Source organism: Pongo abelii, chromosome 22 (assembly GCF_028885655.2).
Source record: "Pongo abelii isolate AG06213 chromosome 22, NHGRI_mPonAbe1-v2.0_pri, whole genome shotgun sequence".
NCBI classification, from domain to species: Eukaryota; Metazoa; Chordata; class Mammalia; order Primates; family Hominidae; genus Pongo; species Pongo abelii.
In genome coordinates, this window is record NC_072007.2 from 54,277,037 (window position 1) to 54,299,627 (window position 22,591).

At 49.1% G+C, this 22,591-nt stretch overlaps 1 protein-coding gene and 1 non-coding gene across 5 annotated transcripts in view; one reads left to right on the top strand and one right to left on the bottom strand.

Moving 5' to 3' along the window:
* Window positions 1-22,591, top strand: part of AGPAT3 (1-acylglycerol-3-phosphate O-acyltransferase 3) — a 122,797-nt gene that overhangs the window by 32,513 nt on the left and 67,693 nt on the right. For all 4 annotated transcript variants that reach the window (XM_024239229.3, XM_024239230.3, XM_054542431.2 and 1 more), the window contains one exon: window positions 5,128-5,190. The gene's annotated coding sequence lies outside the window, so the exon portion shown is untranslated. The remainder of the gene's footprint in view (window positions 1-5,127; window positions 5,191-22,591) is intronic.
* On the bottom strand, window positions 22,216-22,322 carry LOC112130546 (U6 spliceosomal RNA). Its single transcript, XR_002912795.3, has one exon. It is a non-coding gene; the product is annotated as a U6 spliceosomal RNA (small nuclear RNA).

A 22,591-nucleotide genomic window follows, 5' to 3' on the forward strand; every position in this document is an offset into this window, starting at 1 on the left:
ACCACGCCCGGCCTGTGTATTTAAATTCTTTTTTACTTTTGAATATCACAAGACATTGCTGGATTATTACTTTTTTTTTTTATTTTTTATTTTTTTTTTGGTAGATACGGGGTTTCACCATGTTGTCCATGCTGGTCTCAAATTCCTGATCTCAAGTGATCCTCGTGCCTTGGCCTCCCAAAGTGTTTGGATTACAGGCGTGAGCCACTGTGCCTGGCCTGATTACATTTTGTGTTAGATTTGCACACACTTACCACTTTCTTTCCTTTGTTTTGCATCTCAGACTTCCCATCTGGGATCTCTTTTCTCCTTGAAGTGCACGTACATGAGAAATTCCTCTGGTCAGAGTGTGCTGGTGGCGAACCCATCCCTTTTGTGTTTGTCCGGAAGCACTAGTTTTCCCTGCCCCTTGGGGGAATATGCTTACTGGTTGCAGAACTCTTGGTTGGCAGTCCCGTTCTTTCAGCACTTTGATGTCAGCCTCTGCTTGGCCTCAGCATCTTTTTGTGTGAAGAAATCCTTGTCAGGCCATCTCTCCTTTGAAGGTAATCTCCCTTTTTTCTCAGGTTGCTTCTAAGATCAAAATTAAAAACGTTTGTGCTACAAAGGATACCATCAAGAAAGGACTACCACAGGAAGGGGGAAGATGTTTGTAAATCACAGATCCGGCCAGGGACGTGCATCCAGAGCCTCTAAAGGTCTCTTAGAAGTCTGAGCGATTCGTGACCGAACCCCTGGGACGCCCTTGCCCTTACTGAGTGTGTTGCGAAGGGCTGGCAGACAGGGAGGAGGGAGCCCTGCTGCTTGGGCTGGCTGCGGTGAGCAGCAGCAGTGCTGTGGTTCTGGCTCTTGCCTTCCTGCCCTGTGCAGAGCACCCCTCCCATCTGCTCCCCACCGCTGAGGATCACTGGTCCCCCGGGAGGCTTCCCAGACATCACCTCGTGTGTGTGTGTGCAGCGGCTGCCTCGGCCCCAGTTCTGTTGGATGTTGAGAGGAGCTTGGGAGAACCCGTGTCTGGGAGTGGTGGAGATTCGTGACCCAGTGCCGTTGATGCTCTTGACCTGCCTAGGTCAAGAAGAAATTGGGAAGAGGCGATGAACTGAGAGGAGGAGTGTCTCAGGTGCTGTCAGCACATGGTCTGCCTTTGGAGCACCACCTTCTTTTTGCTGATTAACTGCAGGCTTGCCTTCTAGTTTAACATGGGCAGGCAAATAGTCCTGCTATTGCATTCTGACATAGAAAATGTACTTTGAGTGAGATGCCTTCATGGAGAGTAAATGATCTGGAGGTATAAAGAAAAAGGCAAGTGCTTTTGTTCTCTTCCAGAGATGGCTGTCAAGCTGGCTCTGCAAGTCAGGCCCTCTGCAGCTGAGGTTCCACTTTAGACGTAGGTCAGTGTGTCTTGGAGAGGGAACACCTGCGAGGTCCACTGGAGAAGCCCATTCTGGATGAGCGAAAACTTGGATTTAAAAATGCAGGATTCCAGCTTGCACTTCTAGCCATGATGGAAGATACAGACCAAATTTCACAGCCTACCTTAATCAACCAGAAAACCAAACAAAAGTGCATGAAGCCACAGGCCTCAGACACTGGTGGCAGGCCGCGTGGACAGTGACCGGAGAGGGGCATGAGGGGAGTGAGGCCTCGGTAGACCAGCTTGTCACCTGCAGAGTCTCCAGCCGCAGGGCAGGGAGGGGAACCAGGACCTGGTGGAGACAGTGTGGAGTTAAGGGGCTCCAGGAAGGCTGGAATGTGCAAAGAAAAATATGGAAGAAGAGGGAGTTCCATAAAGAAACAGCTCTGGAGAGCTGAGGAGGGGCCTTCCAGTCTCTGAGAGCTGACCACAGGTGGCGTGTGAATGCTGCCCAGGCGAGGGAAAGGGGCGTGGGAGAGCAGGGGTGGCACAGTCCCCGAGTTCACAGGGTGGAGTGAATCTGTGTGCTTAGTGGCCAGAGGGAGAGACTCACCATCCAAGGTTGTCCTACAAAGGTCTCTTCAGGACTCACCAAACAGAGCTTAGGAGTGAGATCTGAAAGGATCAAACTGGTTCTAGGTTGACTGCTCCCGGAACAAAGTCCAGAGATGCAGGACAGCAGCAAATCCAGCGTCCGGTGCCAAGTTCACAGTGCCCAGCAGCCAAGCAAAAGTGACTGACATTCAGAAAACCCAGAAGAAGAGGAAAATCAACGGTTGGAAACATCCAGGCTAGACACCGTAGCTCCCACCTGCAATCCCAGCACTTTGGGAGGCTGAGGCAGGAGGATCACTTGAGCCCAGGAGTTCAAGACCAGCCGGGGCCACATAGCGAGACCCTGTCTCTAAAAAGATATGTGTTCTTTTGTTTGTTTTAAAAAAATAATTAGCTGGGCATAGTGGTGTGCACTTGTAGTTCCAGCTACTCAATGGCAGAGGCAGGAGGATCTCTTGAGCCTGGAGTTCGAGGCTGCAGTGAGCTATGATTATGCCACTGCACTCTAGTCTAGGCAACAGAGTGAAACTCTGTTAAAAAAAAAAGAGGAGAAGAGAAAAGAGAAGGGAAGGGAACTATATCTATCCAGATGATAGAGCTAGCAGACAAGGATGTTAAGATGGCATTGATAAATATGTTCCACGTGTTCAACGTCAGGGCAAATATGATAAAAATAAAAAAATGGAAGATATTAAAAAAAAGACCCAGGGCCAGGCGTCATGGCTCATACCTGTAATCCCAGCACTTTGGGAGGCTGAGGTGTGAGGATTGTTTGAGCTCAGGAGATCAAGACCACCCTGGACAACCCCATCTGTACAGAAAAGTACAAAAGTTAACGGCGTGGTGGTGCACACCTGTGGTCTCAGCTACTTAGGAGGCTGAGGTAGGAAGATGGCTTGAGCCCAGGAAGGTTGAGGCTGCAGTGAGCCATGATCATACCATTGCACTCCAGCCTGGGTGACAGCATGAGACTGTCTCAAAAAGAAAAAAGACCCAAATAAATCTTCTAGAAATGAAAAATATGCTGAATGGGATTAATGGTAGATCAGACATTGCAGAAGAAAAGATCAGTATACTTGAAGACACAGCACTTTGTAAAATGAAACACAAAGAAAGAAAGACAAAAAAAATGAACAGAGCGTCAGTGGGGCTGTATCGAGAGTAACATATGAAACTGATTTCCAGAACAGAGGCGCACGTGGTAGAAAACACCTGAAGACAATAATGGCTAGAATTTTCCAGATCCAGTGAAAACTCATTCCGAAGAAGCTCAACAAATCTCAAACCGAAGAAACATGAAGGAATTCACCCCAATACACACCATCATCCAATTGCTGAGAATCCTAAAAGTAGACAGAGGCAAATGTTATCACATACAGATGAACAAAGACAAAAATGAGAGCCGGTTTCTGATCAGAAACTATGCAGTTTGAAGACAGTGGAGGAATGCCTTTCAAATATCGAAAGACAATATTGGACACCTATCTGCAAAAACAATGGCCCTTCACCCTACTTTATGCTATGTTTAAAAATTAACCAAAATGTATCATAGACCTAAATGTGAAAGTTAGAACTATAAGATTAATAGAAGAAAATATGTGATATATACACTGTCTTTGTCAGTTTGGGCTGCTATAAAAAAAATTAGCACCAACTGGCTGGCTTAAGTGACAGAAATTTATTTCTCACAGTTCTGGAGGCTGGAAGTCTGAGGTCAAGGTGCCTGTAGGTTTGGTGCCTGGTGAGGGCCTCTTCCTGGTTGTGCCCTCATATGGCAGAGAGATAGGAAGCAGCTGGCTTGTGTCTTTTGGCATAATGGCACCAATCCCATTTTTGAGGCTTCTCTGTCTTGGCCTAATCCCCTGCCAATGGCCCTGTCTCCAAATATCACATTAGCAGGGAGGATTTCAACGTATGAATTTGGACCAGGCATGGTGACTCATACCTGTAGTTCCAGCACTTTGGGAGGGCGAGGCAGGTGGATCACTTGAGCTCAGGAGTTCAAGACCAGCCTAGGCAACATAGTGAAATGCTGTCTCTACAAAAAATTTAAAAAATTATCCGGGCATGGTGGCATGCACCTGTAGTCCCAGCTACTTGGGAGGCTGAGGTGGGAGAATCACTTGAGCCCAGAAGACTGAGGCTGCAGTGAGTGGTGATTGTGCCACGGCGACTCCAGCCTGGGTGACAGAGTGAGATCCTGTCTCAAAAAAACATATGAATTTGTGGCTGGGGGACACAAGCATTCAGTCCATAGTGTCTGTAGTGGAATATTATCCAGCCTGAAATGTGAATGACATTCTGACACCTGCCACCAAGTGGGTGAGCCTTGAGGACATTATACTGAGTGAAATAAGCCAGTCACATAAGGACAAATAGTGTATGATTCCACTTATATGAGGTCCCTAGAGTGGTTAACTCGTAGAGATAGAAAGTGTGATGGTGGGTGCCAGGGGCTAGCGGGGATGGGGAGTCGGTGTTTAATGGAGACAGTGTTTCTGCTTGGGAAGATGAGAAAGTTCTGGAAATGGACGGGGTGATAATTGCACAGCAGTGGGAATGGACATAAAGCCCCTGAACCACATACCTCAAAATGGTGGATTTTATGTTATGTGGATGTCACCACAATGTAACACAAATGAGCAAACACGGGCTTTTTCCTGGTTGCGGGCAGGCAGGCTGATGGTCTGCTGGCGGGGGCTGGGCTGGATTTTGGAGGAGCCCAGGGCTGCGGCTGGCAGGGCTTTGGGAAGCAGCGGGAGCGTGTGTAAGGCTGGTGTAGCTGTCGCAGGAGCCGTGGCATCCGGAGGGGCCCGTGGTGGCCCCACCTTTCCAAGAGCCTGCAGGTGGCTGGGTGGCTTTCCCGTGTCCTTCCTGGGGCGTGACCTCTGGCGGTCCGGGACTGTTCATTTATGAGCCATCTGTTAGGCCTCCTGGCCAGGCAGTGGGAAGCAGTGCGCCAGCAATGCCCTGAATGGCCTTGACCCTGATGTTTAAGTTACGGAGTGTTTGGTTGATTGGGAAAGGATGTTAATGCGTGTGTGTCAGTCTCCCTGACATGCAGCCTTTCGGGTTTTGAAGTGGATGCATATATTTGGTCACACGGCATCTCTCCAGTCCTGTGCAAACACGTTGACATGTGTGCCTTTCACTTTCAGGCTTGTCCAGCCGGAAGCCCTGAGGACAGCTGTTCCCACTGGCTCTGCTGACCTTGTGCCTTGGTAAGTGGGCAGTGAGGCTGCCTGATGCAGGGCGCTGTGTGTGTGTGTGTGTGTGTGTGTGTGTGTGTGTGTGTGTGTGTTTCTCCAGTGTTGGGGTCAGCTTTGGGCCTTGATACCTTGTTGATTAATTTTTCTTAAAGGGTATATATTTTAACCTTTGCTTATGACCAACAGAATATTTATTACGGTCCCTTCTCATTTGTCCAAAACCCAGATGATAAAGTTTAGGTAACTTTGTTCTCTTCCGGCGAGGGATGAGCTGAGCTCAAAGGGGCTGAGCTACAAATGACGCTGGGCTGAGGCGCCTACCAGGGCACAGCGGACATGGGAGTCACCTCACAGGGCTGCCCTGGCTCTGTTAGCAGCCCAGGAAGTCCATCCCTCTCCTGGAGACCGAGTGGGAGCCGTCTGTCTGGGATGGGGCAGACGTGTGGCCCGGGGACAGCTGCACAATCCCCGTGGGGAGCCCAGCTGGCTGTTGCTGGAGGGTGCCCTGCTCCTGGGGGTTGGTGCCCTGCTCCTGGGGGACGGTGCCCTGCTCCTGGGGGTTGGTGCCTTGCTCCTGGGGGATGCTCTCCTCAGGAAGCCCTGGGTTTGGCTGAGAGCATGGAATTGCCTGGCCGTTGAGTCACTGGGTGGGCCCAGGGATGGGGCAGCTCCTCCTGTGCTCCTGCAGCCCATCCTCACAGGACCCCTGCCCACTGCTCCCGTGTGTTCCACCCCCGTTCCCAGGCCCGCTGCTGTGGCTGATGAGGCTGCAGGTCCCTTCCAGGTGGCCCTGGAACCTGTGTCCTCTCCCACTGTGACTGCTTTCTACCCGGGAGGTGTCTCCTCCAAATGCTGTCGGCAGAGATCAAATCCCATCCCTGATGTTCCAAGGCTTCCAGGTATAACTCACAGGCCCAGTTCTTGGTAGGCAGGTGATGTAGCCTCCTGTGTCCCAATCACAACCCAGGGTGTGTTGAAAGCTACCATTCGATAAAAACAAACCTGAGCAAGATTGAAGTGACCAACAGCAAGCTTGGGCTTTCAGAGATGCAGTCATGGCTGACCTCAAACAGCACTGCTGACCATCTGAGCCGGGTGCTGAATGCCTCCTTAGTTTTCAAATTAAAATGACTGTATTTAGTGTCTCTTTAAAAAAATATATTTATTTATTTATTTATTTATTTTGAGACAGTCTGGCTCTGTCGCCCAGGCTGGAGTGCAATGGAACGATCTCGGCTCACTGCAACCTCCGCTTCCCAGGTTCAAATGATTCTCCTGCCTCAGCCCCCTGAGTAGCTGGGACTACAGGCACCCACCACCACGGCCGGCTAATTTTTGTATTTTTAGTAGAGACGGGGTTTCACCATGTTGGCCAGGATGGTCTCTATTGCTTGACCTCGTGATCCACCCGCCTTGGCCTCCCAAAGTGCTGGGATTACAGGCGTGAGCCACTGCGCCCAGCCTAGTGTCTCTTTAGGATTGTTTTATTAAGATTGCTTATTTGATAGCAGATAACTATGAAGATGCTAATGATACTATAAAGACACAGTGGCAGCTCCCAGCTGACTGGCACTCTGAGCTCTCCTCTAACATTCTGAATTCATAAAAGTTTACTTGCTGGGTTTGCTCATTGTTGATTTAATACTTTGCCTGTGGTTTAAACTGTTAAGTTGTTGCAAATTGCTATTCTGTGCAAAAGAAACTTGAACTGTCCTGCACCCCCCAGTTCAGCTCTCCCTGCATTCCCGCTCTTCCGCCTGTCCTTTGGCTATTGTTGGACTGTAATCAGGGCTGAGAGGAGGGCATGGGGCTGAGAGGAGGGCATGGGGCTGAGAGGAGGGCATGGGGCTGAGAGGAGGGCATGGGGCTTCTGCAGTGGCCACGGGGCTGTGGGAAGGCCATCAGCAAGGGCTGGGGGGCCAGAGGGCTTCCGATCTGTCAGGTGCAGGGTGTGGCGCACGTGGGCTTGTGCTGTGGACGAGGTTTTGCTTCTAGGGGAGAAACTGGCCAAGACGCGCCAGGTATCGGCAGACCTCTCCCAGAAAGTGGACATTTTGAGAAGATGAAGATGGAAATCGGTTTGATCTCCTTTGTTCCCTTTCTGGGGACAGGGACATCACGGTTCTGTAACAACTGAGGTCTGGGAAAAAGAACGGAAAGAAGGGCAGGTTGGAAACATTGTGTCTTTGGGGGCTAGTAATAGCTGCAGAACAACCCAAATCCGATTTACAACCAAGCTTCCAGGGTGAGTAACTCCATATTCACAAAACCCAAAACCGGGTGACTGTCAGTAATGGCATGCCACGTTATCACTTTTGGGAGGGAGGAGAGGTTGCAAAACTAAGCAGACGGTGCAGCACTGCAGCCCCCCGCCAAGCTGGTGAGTGTTAATATCGAAATCTAGAGCAAAATATTTGCCCATGACTTGCACCAGTACCTCTCGAAAGGTGCCCAAATATCTAATAAACATCTGAAAAGGCATGCAACTCAATTGGTTATCAGAGAAACGAACTTTTAAAACCAGAAATGTATCACTACACAGTCAGCGGATTGGCTAAAACCAACGAGACAGATAAGGCCAGAGTTGATGAGGAGGTGGGATGGGGCGCGATGGGACGCGATGGGACGCTTGTTCCTCATGGTGGCTGTGACTTCACCTCTTAATTTTGGAAAACTTTGGCAATATCTTCTAAAGCGGAGCAAACCCATGGCTTGTGACCCAGCAGCTCTGCTCTGAGGCGTGAACCCACAGCCAGGCCCGAGAGTGTCGCCGGAGCCATGTTCATCAGGCCCGTGTGCCCTGCGGAGGTGGACTGGGTGAATACACTGCCGTGTACTTGCTCAGGGGAGCAGCATGGAGTGAGGTGCGTGGAGACAGCCCTGCTCCGCCTGGGCGAGCCGACACACACATGCTGGGTGGAAGCAGCGCAGTGGATCAGCCCACATGCATGCCCTGCAAAGACAGGTAGACCTGGCAGGGGGATCAGGAGGGGCAGCTGCCCTGGCAGGAGGTAAAGGAGGCCCAGGGGGCTTCAGGGGCTGGCAAGGGTCTGTTTCTTTTCTTTCTTTTTTTTTTTTTTTTTTTTTGAGATGGGGTCTCTGTCTCCCAGGCTGGAGCTCAGTGGCGCGATCTCAGGTCACTTCAGCCTTGAGCTCTCCTGGGCTGAAGGGATCCTCCCGCCTCAGCCTCCCGGTAGCTGGGAGCACGGGCATGGGCCACCACACGCGGCTAACTTGTTTATTTTTTGTACAGATCGGGTTTTGCCATGTTGTCCAGGCTGGTCTTGAACTCCTGGGCTCAAGCCATCTTCCGGCCTCGGCCTCCCAAAGTAGTTGGGATTCGTTTCTTGATCTGGGTGCTGCTGGTCAGAGTGGATCCTCTCTGGAATTTCATCCAGCCGCATGCTGAAGATTTATGTACTTCTCTGTATCTATTACACTTTAACAAAAAGTTTCCCATAAAACCGTGCCATACCGGGTACAGTGGCTCACGCCTGTAATCCCAGCACTTTGGGAGGCTGAGGCAGGCGGATCATGAGGTCAGGAGATCGAGACCTGGCTAACACAGTGAAACCCCATCTCTACTAAAAATACAAAAAATTAGCCGGGCGTGGTGGCGGGCAACTGTAGTCCCAGTTACTCGGGAGACTGAGGCAGGAGAATGGCGTGAACCTGGGAGGCGGAGCTTGTGGTGAGCTGAGATCGTGCCACTGCACTCCAGCCTGGGCGACAGAGCGAAACTCTGTCTCAAAAAACAACAACAACAAAAAAACCGTGCCATATAAGCTTCCTAAGAGCTTGTGTTTTCGGTTTCATCTGATTCCCTCTGTGAAAAATACGGGCTTCTACAAAACAGGAGACTCAAAAAGCAACAACAGCCAAACCCCCAAACCCAGCAGACCGATACCATGTTAAAGCCACACGTTTGTCGATTCCCCTGCTCGGGTGTTTGCACGCCCTCTCCGTCGCACAGCTCCGTGTGCTGGAGACCCCGGGGGACCAAGCAGTCCCCACCCACGTGGAAGCATGTTCCTGTAATAGCAGAGCAAAGGGATGATGGTCTTCGGAGGAGGGCACTGGCTCAGGCACCCCGGGACACTTTTGCGTTCCGTGTGCTGGAAGACCTGAATGCTTCAGAGCCTAAGTTATGTGGGAAAAATGTGTTTGTGTTCCAAAGCTGGAGTGAGATTTCCAAGGCGTGTATGAGGCACTTGGCAAGCTTCACTTGTGCCCTAAAGCACAAAATACCAGGGCTTGGGGTGAATTTGGTGATATCCAGAGCTGGCAGCTTTGTTGGGGCTGGTCATTTCCCAGCCCTGAGGACTGTGGGGAAGGAATGCCTGTCGTGAGCAGAACCAGCCAAGTTCACACACGGCCACCTGCCAGCCTGCCCTGTGCGTTGAGCCCCGGCCCTTCTCGATCAGAGAGGAGGTGTCCCGATCAGGGGGAGCACATGGGCTGGGAACTTGTGGAGCCCGGTGTGTATGACTCGCTGCGTGATTCACAACAAGGCATTTGCTTTCCTGGGCCTTGGTGACCTGTCTGTGAAGTGGGCACAGGAGCCCAGCTCCTGTATAGACAGAAGGTGAGAGCATGGGGTAGGGGGAGTGGAGCTGTGGGGGCAGCACTAGAAGGACGAGAAGGGACCTATGGCCTCCAGCTCTGGGTTCAGGGCTGTGTCCAGGTTCAGGGCTGTGTCCAGGTTCAGGGGACTGTGAAACGCCAGCAGCTTCTAAAACCTTTGGGTTCTTTAAGAAAAGGCTAATTGCAGAGGACACTCGCTGACGAGAGCGAGGATCAAAGCCCGTGCTGTGTCAGCGTGGTGGCCTGCCAGCTCCAGGCTGCAAAAGTCCCTCGTCATTTCATTTCCTTCCATCCCTGTGGAGCGAACCCTGTTGTTTGCATTTTTTGGATTGAGGATACAGGCTCAGGCTCAGCTCACACGGTCCCCGGATGCCCCTGCTGTGCTCGGAGGTTGGCCTGCGTCTTTTGCTCCTGGGTCCTCACGTGCCCTGTCACAGCCAGCCCTGCCCTGGAGAGAGAGGCCGCTGGGAAAAACCCCGAGAGCAACCGGGCCTCACCTGAATAGGACTTCATTCATTGATTTTAATTTTTACTTACTATTTTTTTTCTTTATACAACAAACATTGTCTGATAAGGGACTTTACTCTTCCAACTTCAAGAAAGGCTCCTCCCGGGTCTGGGTGCTCCAAGGGCCCCATTGGGCCGATCCTCTGACATCACTTGGGGTGGCTTCCTCGGAAGCTACAGGCCCCTCGGTCCATGGCCCCTTCATGGCAGGCAGTGGACTGGCCGGCGGTGGGCCACTCGTTTTTCAAACACATTTTTTTTTTTTTTGAGACGGGGTCTCGCTCTGTCGCCCAGGCTGGAGGGCAGTGGCGCGATCTTGGCTCACTGCAAGCCCCGTCTCCCGGGTTCACATCATTCTCCTGCCTCAGCCTCCTGAGTAGCTGGGACTACAGGCGCCCGCCACCATGCCCGGCTAATTTTTTTGTATTTTTAATAGAGACAGGGTTTCACCGTGTTAGCCAGGATGGTCTCAATCTCCTGACCTCGTGATCCACCTGTCTCGGCCTCCCAAAGTGCTGGGATTACAGGCGTGAGTCACTGTACCCGGCCTTTTCATACACATTTGAAGAGGATTTTAAAGTGTTCTTGAGTCTTTCCTGGATAACGAAAGGTATCTGGATGGTGCTGTTCCATCATATTTGTCTCAGGTCTTGTCTCTCCTTGCTCTGCCCTCGTTGCAGGAGAGCCTGGCTCCCAGGCCTGCAGGCCAGCTGTGGATCTCCGAGAAGCCACTGGGTGGGACTTTGTTCTCTGCTGCAGGGGAAGCTGTGAGGGAGCACTGGGCCCCCCGCCCTGAGCGTTAGTCCACCGTCCTGCAGGGTCTTTCTGAACGCTAGCCCGGTGGGGAGGGGGGAGGGGGGCCCAGGCCTCATCATGGAGAGGGTGGGGGTGAGGAGTAAGCCCCCAGGTCTGCACCAGGGTGCCCCAGGACACCCTGGACTGGGAGTTTAGGTATCGGGGGACCTGCCCCAATAATCATGTAGGTTCTTTTCTATTTTCCTAAGCGTCGGCTGGCTTGAGAAATAAAGGGACAGAGACAAAAGAGAGAAATTTTAAAGCTGGGCGTCCGGGGGAGACATCACACGTTGGTAGGATCCGTGATGCCCCACAAGCCACAAAAAGCAGCAAGTTTTTATTAGGGATTTTCAAAAGGGGGGGAGTGTGCGAATAGGTGTGGGTGACAGACATCAAGTACTTAACAGGGTAATAGAATATCACAAGGCAAGTGGAGGCAGGGCGAGATCACAGGACCATAGGACTGAGGCGAAATTAAAATTGCTAAAGAAGTTTCGGGCACCATTGTCATTGATAACATCTTATCAGGAGACAGGGTTTTGAGATCAACCGGTCTGACCAAAATTTATTAGGTGGGAATTTCCTCTTCCTAATGAGCCTGGGAGCGCTATGGGAGACTGGAGTTTATTTCACCTCTGCAATCTCGACCATAAGAGACAGGTACGCCCCACGGGGGCCAGTTCAGAGACCTGCCCCTAGGTGCGCATTCTCTTTCTCAGGGACGTTCCATGCTGAGAAAAAGAATTCAGCGATATTTCTCCCATTTGCTTTTGAAAGAAGAGAAATATGACTCTGTTCTGCCTGGCTCATCGGTGGTCAGAGTTTAAGGTTATCTCTCTTATTCCCTGAACAATTGCTGTTATCCTGTTCTTTTTTCAGGGTGCCCACATTTCATATTGCTCAAACACACATGCTGTATAATTTGTGTACTTAACGCAATTATTGTAGGGTCCTGAGACGATATACATCCTTCTCGGCTGACAGGATTAAGAGATTAAAGTAAGACAGGCATAGGAAATCACAAGGGTATTGACTGGGGAAGTGATAAGTGTCCATGAAATCTTCACAATTTATATTTAGAGATTGCAGTAAAGACAGGCATAAGAAATTACAAAAGTATTAATTTGGGGAACTAATAAATGTCCATGAAATCTTCACAATCCACGTTCTTCTGCCACGGTTTCAGCCGGTCTCTCTGTTTGGGGTCCCTGACTTCCCGCAACATTTAGGAGACCCAGGACGCATCCTGGGGAAGTGAGGCAGGTGTGTGGTGTCTTGTTCTTTCCGGGTTAAAACCCACAGCATGACCCGTGGCTGGGATCCCCCCGTTGGTGAGTTCTCAAGCAAGGGGAGCCTGAAGGGTGTGACTCACACCTATCTCAGGAGCACAGAGGACAGAGAGGGATGGAGACGGCCTCCCTCTGTGCTCCCGGCGTCTTTCTGGGGAATGCGTGTTCAGCCCTGATGGCAGCCAAAGGTTTGTGCCAGGCTGGTCCTGCGCCCGTGAGAGGGTGCTGGTCTGCAGAGATTGGTGACAGATGCCCTGGAGGAGGGGAGTGGAGCCACAGGTGTCTCCCAGCGGCTGTGGCCGTGCGTATTGCCAGCAGCAGTCTAGGTCCTAATACAGTGAGGTGAAGGACAGGTGGAGCGGAGGGCCGAGGAGGGCTGGCCTTCCCTCTGGAAGCAAGCGTGCTATACGCCCACGGGGGACTGGAGGAGGTGGGTGTTCCAGGTCACTGTGCAGTTCTTACACCTTTACTCTGCGCTGGAGGAGGAATTATCTTTGTGCTCTAAAGTGTGATATATATGAGGGGAGAGCAAAGGGCTCAGACTTTGATCTGCCAAGCTGTGTCTCGTGAAGTCAGGTATTCTGCAAGGGAAGCTTTTTTCTTAAGAAACAAATCTCATCAGTGTTCAGGACAAGGCTGTACTGTTCCAACCACTGCAGAGATGGAGGGTTGGAGGTTAATGCGCACAAGTTAATTTTCCATTTGATATTTACATTTTCATTATAAAAGTAATACATGCTTATGAAAATTAAACACAGAGCCAAATCTAATAAATAATTAAAATTGCATTCTTTACTCCATCCCAAATCCCACTGTTTTTCCTGGAGGGAACCACTGTAAGTGGTTTGTGGTTTATCCTTCTAGAGTTTATAAAAAATACACATAAGAACATACAAACACCCACAGAGTTTCCAAAAATGCACCTATGTGTCATGACATCTCTCTGCAAAACCTGATTTTAACTTGTCTTGGGAAACTTTTACTACACATAGATCTACTTCATTTAAAGAAACACTTCCTTTTTTATGCATGTTCTAAAGAGATAACTATAGACACACACACACGTGCATTATAAGAACTGTCTGTGTGATAGTTTCGGAGCACAGTTACCTGATTATCAGTCTACTAGAACCCGAGTGTGCTTTAAAGACTTTAACTGTGTTTGTGTGATTTGGAAAGTGTCCTAGAACTGCGCTCTTATATTGAGGAGCTGGGCAGGGTCAGAAGCAGCCTGTCCAGGGCAACACAGCGAGGCCTGTCCAGGAAGATTGCAACACTGGCCCTCACAGCTCCCTGGTCTCTGGGTGACCCCGCCTGGCCCAGATGCCGCCTCGCTGGAAGGCGGACTTTGCCTCCTTCCTGCTCTTTCTTTTTGTCTGTCTGGTGCTGTTCATAGTTCATAAAGGTGGCAAGGAGGCCCTAGGTGCTCCGTGGCCTGGGCTGCAGACTCCTTTTCCACTCTGGAGCCGCTGTGCTCTGGAACATCCCGCACGGGGTTCCTCCCGTTGGAACACAGGTAAAGGGCTCTATGCATGCACATTTCTGCGTGTTTTATTGACCGGGTCATCTGTGTTCATTAACTAGCAGCTCCCCTGCAGTCCTCTGAAGTGCAGGGCAGCAGAGACGGGGGCGGTGGCTTTCGTCTCACCATGCCTGGTCACGAGGCTGCTGTGTGTCTGTGCGTGTGTCTTCTCTCAGACACTGCCTGCCTGGCACCCCCTTACCTCTTGGTGAATGTAATTCAAAGCAAAGGCTGCCCCTGGAGCTGCCAGGCCGGGCCCCAGCACGTCTTGCCCTGCTGGTTTGGCTTTAGATTGGGGGTCCTGGTGGAACTCCGTGGACTCATGGGCGTGGTGGCACTGGGAGCCTAGAGGTATCTTAGTCGTCCTCACAGGCTCAGCTTGAGCATTGCCCTAAGTGTTCTTCTCGACACTTCCATGTGAATTGGAATCAGGAGGTGTGCCCATGGCAACACGCGGGCCCGAGCTGGATGGGACCACTGTGTGCCTTCAGTCCAGCCTGCCAGAGTGGCAGAGGACGATGCCGGGGCCATGGGGCAATCCTGGCACGTGAGCAAAAGGTGAGGCACATGTGAGCCACGTCTCCTTTTATTGTGGCTTTGTCTCCCTTCCTCATCCCTCCCAAGTGAGGATGAATTTCTCCTGAGGAAGGCACTGGCCATGGCGCAGATCTGGCGAGGATGGCAAGCAGCCCCCGTGGGCACCAGGGGTGCTCTGGCCGTGGCCGGATTTTCCGTGCAGATGATCGTGTCGTGCAAATGATGAAAGCTTGCTTTGTCCTTTCCAATCTTTATTTCTCTCCTTTACTCGTCCTATGCCAGTGGCTGCAGGAAGTGCCCTGAGGAACGGGGCCTCATACCTACCTCTTTCTTTTTTTTTTTTTTTTTCTTTTTTTAATTCTTATTCTTATTCTTATTATACTTTAGGCTCTATGGTACATGTGCGCAACGTGCAGGTAAGTTACATATGTATACATGTGCCATGCTGGTGCGCTGCACCCAAATGCCTACCTCTTTCTTAATCAGTGGTGCGTGGCCATGGACTTCAGCATCTGCTTTTCCTGAGTCTAAATGCAAATCATCCTGGTGCTTTTCTCCTTTTATCACTTATCGTCAATAGTCCTGTTAATTGGTTTTCTATAGTAAACCATTCCCGTGTCCTGAGATAAACCAAATGTGGTCATGATGTTTTGGTAAAGTCCTGGCTGGAGTCAGTTTGCAAATGTTATTTACTGTGGGTATTCCATCGTTGTGCGTGCACGAGGCTGGCCTTTAACTACAGGGCGCTCTGCCTTGTCCCTGACGTTTGCTGCGGTGCCTCCGGTGTTTGCCCAGCGAGTGAAATGCTGACTGTGGCCTGTGAATGAGCACCTCACTGGAAGTTCAGTGAGTGTGTTCTCCTCAGGGAGGCAGACATTGAGGACGTGTAATATTTAGTACTGGCCCCTGCTTTACTTAGTGTTTTTATTGGGAAGCAGGGTTGAATTTTGTTGTGTTGCCTGTCAAGCCTTCTTGTTAAGGAATCAGATGAACTTTGTTAGTTGGTCTCCTCATAGCAAACCATCCTTGCATACATGAAACACATCCACATGGTCATCATGTATGTGCTGACTTTTTAATGTGCTGTTAGCCCTGTTTGCTAAATTTTAAAGAAATGTTTGCATTCATACTCATATGAAGAGCAGTGGTTCTCAGACCTATGGGCAGTTTACGCTCTTAAAAAATTACTGAGGACCTGGTGTGGTGGCTCATGCCTATAATCCCAGCACTTTGGGAGGCCAAGGTGGGTGGGTCACTTGAGCTCAGAAGTTTGAGACCAGCCTGGGCAACGTGGTGAAACCCCGTCTCTATAAAAAATACAAAAATTAGCCAGGCATGGTGGCGCACGCCTCTAGTACCAGCTACTTGGGAGGCTGAGATGGGAGGATCACCTGAGCCCCAGGGGTGGAGGTTGCAGTGAGTTGAGATCACCCCACTGCACCCCAGCCTGGGTGACAGAGTGAGACCCTGTCTCAAAAAAAAAATTATTGAGGACCCCAAGGAGATTTTGCTTTTGAGTTGCAGCTATTGTGGTCCTTAACTGGGGTGACTCCCTTTGTCCCTTGGCGGACATTTGGCAATGGCAGGAGATGTTTTTGGTTGGCAGCTGCTGGGAGACAGTCACTCCTGCATCAAATGCACAGAGACCGGGGAGGCTGCTGAATCCTGCAGGGCACAGCTGGCCCTGCAGCAGAGTTATCCCATCCAAAATGCCAGGAGTACCGAGGTCGAGAGACCTCTAATATGCTGTTGATATACACTAGGTAAGAAATTAACAGTGAGAACATTTAAAAATATTTAATAATTCATTTCAAAGTCCAATGCATACAAAAATATATTTTTTTTCCTGTGTCCTGGGATAAACCAGCTTTTGTAAGGAAAACCCATAGTTTCCAAAATTAGTAAGGACAATGGCCCTGTTTTCTATTTTTATCAGTCTCTTTGATGTCTGACCTCAGAGGCCATAGCTGACGTCTCTCTGCCTCTGCAGGCAGCCTGTTGCGCTGTGTCATGGTTGAGGCTCATAAAAAAAATTATGCTTCACAAGGCTATGCGCTCATGAAGAAGGCTGTTGGAACCCCCCTGCCTGTGAGGCCTGGGGCCCCTGGCGTCCTCACAATTTGAGACGGTGATTTAGACAAATTTCCTTCTTCCCTTCCCTCTGCACTCTTTCTCCTTGTGAATTTTATGTCAGTGTTGCCTCATTAAAGGGATTGGGACATCTTCCTTCTTTATGTTCTGGGAAAGTTTAATTAATGTTAAAATAGTCTATTCTTATAGGATTTGTAGAATTCTCTTGTGAAATCATCTGCCTTTGGTACTTTTTGTTAGAGGTAAATTTAAAAAAACTGTTTAATAGATATTAGATATTTTAATTTAAAATTTTTTTAAATGTAAGATTCCATGTAGAGGTTTTTGTTTTTTGTTTTTCTTTTTTAAGAGATGAAGTCTCAATCTCTTGCCCAGGCTGGAGTGCAGTGGTGTGATCTTGGCTCACTGCAGCCTCGAACTCTTGGGCTCAAGCAATCCTCCTGCCTCAGCCTCCCAAGTGGCTGGTGTGCCCCACCACGCCCAGCTAATTTTTAAATTTGTTGTAAGGATGGGGGTCTTTCCATGTTGCCCAGGCTGGTTTCGAACTCCTGGTCTCAAGTGATCCTCACAGCTCAGCCTCCCAAAGCACTGGTATCACAGGCCTGAGCCACGGTGCCCAGTTCTCAGATATTTTAATTCTGTAAAAACAGGTCTTTCTTAATTCTCTAAAATTCTATAAAGATATTTCTGTTTAAACTATCTTTTCCATGGCCATACTTTATAACTAATTTCTCTTCTAGAAAATTATCCATTTTATATAGATTTTTAAATTTATTTGCATAGAGTTATGCAATTATTTCCATGAGTTTTTTTAATGTATTTTATTTTGATGATTATTTCCTCTTTTTTTTTTTTTTTTTTTTTTTTTGAGATGGAGTCTCCCTCTGTCACCCAGGCTGGAGTGCAGTGACGCAATCTTGGCTCACCGCAACCTCCGAGTTCAAGTGATTCTCCCATCTCAGCCTCCTGAGTAGCTGGGATTACAGGCGCGCCACCATGCCCGGCTAATTTTTGTATTTTTAGTAGAGATGGGATTTCACCATGTTGGCCAGGCTGGTCTCAAACTCCTGAGCTCAAGCAATCCGCCCTCCTCAACTTCCCAAAGTGCTGGGATTACAGGCATGAGCCACTGCGCCTGCCCACCCCGACCCCCTGTTTTCTTATTTTGTGTATTTTTATTCTCCATTTTCTTGATTAGTTGTTGTGGTTTTTTTTTTTTTTTGCGACAGAGTCTCGTTCTGTTGCCCAGGCTGGAGTGCAGTGGTGTGATCTTGGGTCACTGCAACCTCTGCCTCCCAGGTTCAAGTGATTCTCCTGACTCAGCCTCCTGAGTAGCTGGGATTACAGGCATGCGCCACCACGCCCAGCTAATTTTTGTATTTTTAGTACAGATGGGGTTTCGCCAAGTTGGGCGGGCTGCTCTTGAACTCCTGACCTCAAGTGATCCATCCGCATTGGTCTCCCAAAGTGCTGGGATTACAGGCATGAGGCACTGTGCTGGGCCTTGATTAGTTTTTTTAAAACTGCTATAAGTAGCTTACTGTTTTGTTGATTTAAAAAAAATTCAATTTAGCTATTAAGATTAAAAAAATTTTTTGCTTTTATATTTATTAATCCGTTCAGTTACTTTGTAATTTTCAACTTTTTAAGTTGGAGGCTTCATTCTCTTATTGTCTTGCTTTCATTTCTAAAGATTTAAAGTAATCAATGGGTTAAATTTTCCTCTAAAGCACTGCTTTAGTTTTATTAGTATGGTTTCTAAAAATTCTTCAGTTTTTACTTCTATTTTCCCTTTAAGAGGAATATCTAAGAAGATAATGTTTAAGTTTCAATATAGAAAACCTGTTTTGTGATTTTGTTACTAATTTCTAGGGAATATTGTTTGTATTTTAATTATTACTTGGTTGAAAATTTCTTTGCTGCTTAATATCTGGGTGCTGTTTATGAATGTTTCCATGGGATACTGAAAAAAGAAAGGTGTGTTCTCTCTTACCAAGTACAGAATTGCCTCCTTCTCCTTATGCGCTGCTTCTTTAATTTTGTTGTTTATGTGTCTGACAGCCTTGTGTGCTTATTTCTTGCCCGCGTGTTCTGTCTCGGGTTGGAAGGGACACGCGAGTCTCCTGCCTTCACATGCTGAGATGGGTTTCTGTGGTATCCCCTGAATTTCTGCTGAATGAAGTGTGTCGGGTTATTTGGTACAAATGTATCGAGTGACTACGTCTGCTGTAAGAATTTTAGTTTTAGCATTATATTCCTGATGTCTCATTTATTTCATTTCGCCTGATATTTTATTGTCTAATATCAAGATATTGAACCCTTTTTTTTTTGCATTTTTCCAGTATATATTTATTTCATGTATTTTTAACTCTGCTGAATTTCTCTGTTTTAGGTCTTTCTCTTCTATCTGCAGAGTTGGGTTTGTTTTAAGCCAGTGCGAATGTTGTCCTTTTAGTAGGTGATTGGAGCCTTTTTGTATTGGTAGATATGATTGGTGTGTTTGGACCAGGGCTGTGGTCATTTTGTGTATTTTAGGGAGTTGCAGATAAAATACCTGCATGTTTGCGCGCACAGCACAGACACCTGCATCTTCCCATGCGTTGTTTCTGCTCTTGCCTTTCTGGGTTTTTGTTTCACTTCGGTCGAGTTTTTGGTGTTGTTGAGCTGATAGTCGGGAAAGTCGGAGTCTTGTTCGTGGCCGCCTCGTGCTCATGTCTGTATCTAAGATCCTCAGCCTGCTCCTTTTTGGGTAACGTCTGTTGCTTCTCTAGGAACAGTGACAGTGGCAGAGCCTGTGGCCCCTCGCTCCTGTCCCAGAGCCAAGCTGTTCCCTCTCCCCACTCCCGGGCACCCGGTGACCTGCGGGCAAGTGAGGGGGGCCCACTCTGCCCTGGCCTGCCCCACCGCCCCATTTGCTGGGTTGTCCTCAAAGCACACGGTAAACACCCCCACCCCCACCCCCCACACACATACCGCTGTCAGCCTTCTTGCTCCGTCACCTCCGTCACCTCCGTCCAGGGCACATCCACCGCTCTGGGTGCTGTGAGCCTGTTGCAGGCGCAGTCCTGCTGCTACTCCTTCCGCTGCCCTGCACTGCCACGACACAACCCTCCCTCTCGGTCTCTGCTGAGCCCTCCAGGCCCCCAGGTCTGCCATCTGGTTGCAGGTGTTTTATAGAGTGCAGCTTTACGCTCCCACCCCAGTCATCTCCACGTTGGTGTCTGTCTGTGTGTCCTCTCTGCCTTTAAGTTCTGCCTCTCTGTGACACAGTTTCACAGTTTCTGTGACCAAAACACAGGTTTAGTCGCTTGCTGCTGGCAGAGTCCAATTAACAAGAGCAGGTCGGGTATAAAGAAAGTGACTTTATTCCAAAGCTAGCTTAGGGGAAGAGGTAAAGTGAGGGTACCACTTCACTTTTGGAGCAGAAAGTGGGCACTTTTAAAGGTGGGGGATGTGTGGCACACAGGGGAGGAGGCGGGCAGGAGGGGGTCCGCATAACTCGTTTCGCTGCCTTATCTACTGGTTGGTCGAGTTGGCATCTTCACGGGCAGAACTGTGTGGGGTTGTTGTGGGTATTGTGGGTATTGTGGGGGTTGTGTTGTGGGTGTTGTGGGTGTTGTGTTGGTGTTGTGGGTGTTGTAGGGGTTATGACTGTTGTGGGTGTTGTTGGGGTTATGAGTGTTGGGGTTGTGGGTGTTGTACGGGTTGTGGGAGTTGTAGGTGTTGTGGGTGTTGTGTTGTGGATGGTGTGGGTGTTGTGGGTGTTGTGGGGGTTGTAGGGGTTGTGGGTGTTGGGGTTGTGGGGGTTGCAGGGGTTGTGGGAGTTGTGTTGTGGGTGGTGTGGGTGTTGTGAGAGTTGTGGGTGTTGTGGATGTTGGTGTTGTAGGGGTTGTGAGTGTTGGGGTTGTGAGGGTTGTGGGTGTTGTGAGTGTTGTGGGTGTTGTGTTGTGGGTGTTGTGGGTGTTGTGTTGTGGGTGTTCTGGGTGTTGTGGATGTTGGTATTGTAGGGGTTGTGAGTGTTGTGGGTGTTGTGGGTGTTGTGGGTGTTGTCAGAGTTGTGGGGGTTGTGGGGTTGTGGGTGTTGGGGTTGTGGAGGTTGTGGGGGTTGCGGGGGTTGGGGGTGTTGTGGGTGTTGTAGGTGGCCAAAACTTTCCAGGTGGAGGGAGTTAGTTCATAACAGCACTTTGGGTGTGGATCAACTGTTGTCTCTAGAGGCAGCCGCCTGGTGTCTGAGGGTTCCCCTGGAGCTCCTGAGCACATGGTTAGGTGAGCTCGCCCCGTCGGCAGTGTCCAGTGAATGGGAGGGAAAAGGGTATAATTGCATTTCTAAAGGGCTATGTAGGAAGTGGGGAACAGGGGGAAATGGAGACAAGAGAAGAGAAGAGATAAAAATAATTTAGAAACAGAAAAATGGGGGATACTTGGTTACATTTCAGCTTTGTGCGTCTCTGTAAATTTAGCAATCTGGCAGACAGCTGGATTTTTTTTTTTTTTTTTTTTTTTTTTGAGACTGACTCTTGCTCTGCCACCCAGGCTGGAGTGCAGTGGTACAATCTTGGCTCACTGCAACCTCCGTCTCCCGGGTTCCAGTGATTCTCCTGCCTCAGGCTGCTGAGTAACTGGAATTACAGGCGTGTGCCACCACACCCAGCTAATTTTTGTATTTTTAGTAGAGATGGGGTTTCACCATGTTAGCCAGGCTGGTCTTAAACTCCTGGCCTCAAGCCATCTGCACACCTCAGCCTCCCAAAGTGCTGGGATTACAGATGTGAGCCGCCCCCGCCAGCCGACAGCTAAATTCTTAAATACTGTTTATACTTGTGATTACTTATGTATTTAACTTTGTTTTTTCTTTTATTGTCTTAACTTTCTACTTTACCATCACCATCATTATTATGTAACATTCTTTTCCTTCACTTTCCTGCCTGCTCTGAGACTGGGTGAAGTTTGTTTATATTTCCCGTTTCTCCTACTGCCGAAGTCACACGTCTGTCCATCATTTATATTCTTGGAGTGTCATCCTTAAATGTTAGGATGCATGCTTGATGTCACAAAAGTTCACCAGTGTCTCTATTTTCTTTTTTTTTAAACTTCACTAGTGTGTGGGATACAGGTGGATTTTGGTTATGCAGACAGGTTCTTTAGTGGTGAATTCTGAGATTTTAGTGCACCTGTCACCCGAGCAGTGTACACTGGACCCAATATAGAGTCTCTATCCCTCACCCCCTTCCCAATTTCCCTGCCCATTATATCACTCTATGTTTTTGCGTTCTCATAGCTTAGCTTCCACTTATAAGTTAGAACAGAGTTTTTGGTTTTCCATTTAGAATAATATTTCTTCATTTAGAATAATGACCTCCAGCTCCATCCAAGTTGCTGCAAGACATTATTTTGTCCCTTTTGATGGCTGAGTAGTATTCCGTGGTGTATATGGACCACGTGTTCTTTATTCACTCTTCGGTCCATGGACGCTTAGGTTGGTTCCGTATCCTTACAATTGCAAATCGTCTTGCTGCAAACATGCATGTGTCTTTTTCTGCTCACGGCTTCTTTTCCTCTGGTAGATACCCAGGAGCGGGATTGCTGGATCGAATGGTGGATCTACTTTTAGTTCTTTAAGGAATCTCCATGCTGTTTCCATAATGGTTGTAGTAATGTACGTTCCCACCAGCAGTGTAGAGGTGTTCCCTGCTCACCACATCTGTGCCAACAAAAAATATGGAACCCTTCACGAATTTGCATGTCGTCCTTCTGCAGGGGCCAGGCTGATCTTCTCTGCCTCATTCTGATTTTAGTACATGTATTGCTGACGAAAGCACGGGTGTCTCTGTTTTCTTCCCAAATAGTGTAAAGATCTTGGAGCCGGGACTTTGGTTCCATGGTGTTTTCAAACCGGCTTTCCTGGTGTGTGGGTGCCATGCGGGCATCTGCATCTTCGTGCTTGGAGTCCGCGGGGGGTCTCCAGACAGGATCCTTGTTGTCAACTGAAGCTTGGAGAAGGCACAGGAGTGCACTGCAGGCGGGGGTGTGACCACGTCCGCACCCCTCCCAGAGTGCACGGCTGTGTCTTTTTAGTCCATTTCTTCCC